Consider the following 2,963-nt stretch of genomic DNA (forward strand, 5'->3'; position numbering starts at 1 on the left):
GGGCAGTGCGGAGGCTGCGGGGCTGGGCAGTGCGGAGGTTGCGGGGCTGGGCAGTGCGGAGGCTGCGGGGCCGAGCAGTGTGGAGGCTGCAGGGCCRGGCAGTGCGGAGGTCGCGGGCCAGCCATGGTGCCACTTGCCCCTCGTGCTGCAGGCACTTGCAGAGTGGCCAGCGGGGGCTGCAGCACCCGGCGTCASCTGCCCATCGGGAATGCCCAGCCGAGCTCAACCTGCCCGGGAAATCACGACCAGCATGAAATGACCTGCTGCCCTGCAGCACAGCGTCAAACACTTACTATTAAATGTAAATACATTATTAAGTAAAAATACACTACTTTATTAGGAATTTGCATGTGTTACATTGGAACAAAAGCTCTTTTTTTTTAAATAGAAGCAAATAAGATTTTCTGCATTAATATAATGAATTCTTTACATGTGAAAAGTAAAACCTGTGAAATAACAAGAAGAAAGGTTTCATCCCAACAGCAATTTAGCAAAGGTCTAATGAYCACTTTGTTTATAATTGCCTATAACTTACTGGGCTAGACTCAGTTCTGCTACCCCAGTATAAATCAGTGGTATATTCAATGCAATTGTTCAATCTAGTCCAAGTGCAAATAATTCCGGTGTAAATATAGAAGAATATAAAATATTCTATAATATTTTATAATATAAAGGAATATAATTTGGCCCTTATTTACCTGAAAGGAATAGTTTTTTGATACAGCAGTGTTATTAGACAATGTGTTTATTTTAATTAGTGGTTCTGCGTTCGTCATTTCCCAGTTGCAGAAGCATCAGGCACGTGGGAGATACCCCCACGGCAGGAGCCAGCCTGGTGGCTGCTCCCCAGGGAGGATTTAGCTAGTTCTGGAAAGGTTCATGGGCCCATAAAGAGGAACCGACTCTCAGTTATCACTGCAGCACACACTGAACAACAGCTCGGAAGCAATAATTTAGCTTGCTCATCATGATGAGACCCACCAGAAAGAGAAGAACASGTGAGAGATTGAGTTGTTCCAAGAACATCAACAGGCTGCTCTTGGAGGAGCTAACGAGAAACCAAGGGCCCGAATGACCGTCCTCCGGCAGCAGGCAGTTGGACTCGTCCTAGCGTTTCACGAGCTATTGCTTTTCCCTTTCCTTTCCTTGATGTGCCTGGCTCTGTGAAACCAGCAGAAGGGCTCGATGCCTCACAGGGGCTGCAAGAAAAACAAGACGCGGCTGCAAACCCTGGGTAGGCACCAGCAGGAGGCCGTGATCTGTCACCCTCCCGCTGGGGCTGCGCTTCCTCACTGTGTTTCCCCAGGTGCCTTTTTGAATCTTTGTCACTTTCTTTTTGTAAATCGTGAGATAGTTTCATACACAGAGGAGTAATAGCCTGTTGCTCTTCAATCCCTTTAAGTACTATGGAATGAAAACCTATTCCATGGGAGTCACAGAAAACATTTTGCTGGGCAAGAATCTGTCAGATGTGTCAGTGGGCAGATCCCTCTCCTCTAAAGAGTAAATACCTTTGGTTGCGTCCTCCTCATTTAGCCTTAATTACACCATGGAAATTAAGAAATGTTATAGCTACTTCTGTGCTTGTTCTAGTGTATTTTCCTCCCCCATAACCACCTTGGTAATCACCTATGAATATTGCGTCTGCTCCGAGGGACATAGTGACAAACTGTGTGATGCATTTGTTGTGGCTCCAGGGACACGCGGGCCGACTGCCTCCTCCCTGTGCCGGTGCTCCCGGATTCKCAGGGTGCATGGGCGGCGCAGGCGGAGCCGACGCAGCAGCCCGGGGTCCCGCGGGAACACGGGGCCCTGCGCAGGGGCCGCTGCACCGGGGCCCCCCGGCTCCYGTCCCCTCCCCGCGTGCGGAGCAGGCGGCTGCGCGGAGGCTCTTCCAGCTCCGCTGCTGCACGCGACCCCGAGGGACGGAGCCGGCCCCAATCCACCCGCAGGAGCGCCTGTCCAGTCTCTGAATCACAGGTAATGCAGAAAATCAGCACAAATTCCAATTTTCTCCTTTGAGCTCTAACCTGGAAAAAGCTAAGAGATTAATACACTAATAAACTCTGATAAACTCTAACACTAATAAACAGATTAATACTTAGAGAAGTGCCCAGGTGGTGAGTAAAGCAATAGAGGTGTCTCTGGGAGAACACCCAGGTGAACACTGCCCTCCACCTCCTCTCTGCTTGTAGGTTAACACAGTATTTCTGATACTGGGCAAGGTTTTACTGTCACCTCAACTGCTGTGATGTGGGCTGCGGGGTCGGCTTGAGTCACTCTCCAGTTGAGAAGCAGATTATAATGACATTTTATGGGGAAAATACAAAGAGCCTTCAGAGACAAATGCTACAGAGGACTTGGGGAAGCTTTTGGCAACAACAGTAAATTGCCTGCTTATAAAAACCTTTCTTGTTTGATGGATCRGTAAATGGTGAAAAGTCTTTAAAATAAGAGCAGGGAAAAGTTATCTGCCCTACAGGATTTCTTCTGCTTCTGCGGTGGCTCTGCCCGCTACTTGGTCTTCAGGAGTGGAAACTTCTCAGCTGAAAACAGCATGACATCAGTGCAGAATTTGTCTTGATTTTCTCACTCCAAAAGGCCTCTTGGGGTCAGCAGGACAAGAGGGGTCTGCGCGTGCGGGGCGGCCACGCTCCCGAGGCAGGAGGCACCACAGCCCCTGCGTGACGGGGCGGCAGCCCGTGGGGAGCGGCGGGGGAACCCAGGGCAACCAGATCTGGACCGCAGCGCAGGGACGGGGCGGGACCGCAGGGTGTCACCCCTCGGCCGGTCGCACGCGGGGACCGAGGGGCAGCTGCCTCAACCCAGCACCGCCCCCGGGATGGGCAGTGCGGGAGCGGGGGTTCGGCGGGAGCAGAGACCTGGCGCGGACAGGCCACGGAGCCCACGGGGACATGCGCCCCGCAGCCCCCACTGCCCCGCAGCCCCCACTGCAGCGCACG

Source organism: Nothoprocta perdicaria, unplaced genomic scaffold, assembly GCF_003342845.1.
Source record: "Nothoprocta perdicaria isolate Ctin4 unplaced genomic scaffold, notPer1 scaffold_306, whole genome shotgun sequence".
Classification (NCBI taxonomy): domain Eukaryota; kingdom Metazoa; phylum Chordata; class Aves; order Tinamiformes; family Tinamidae; genus Nothoprocta; species Nothoprocta perdicaria.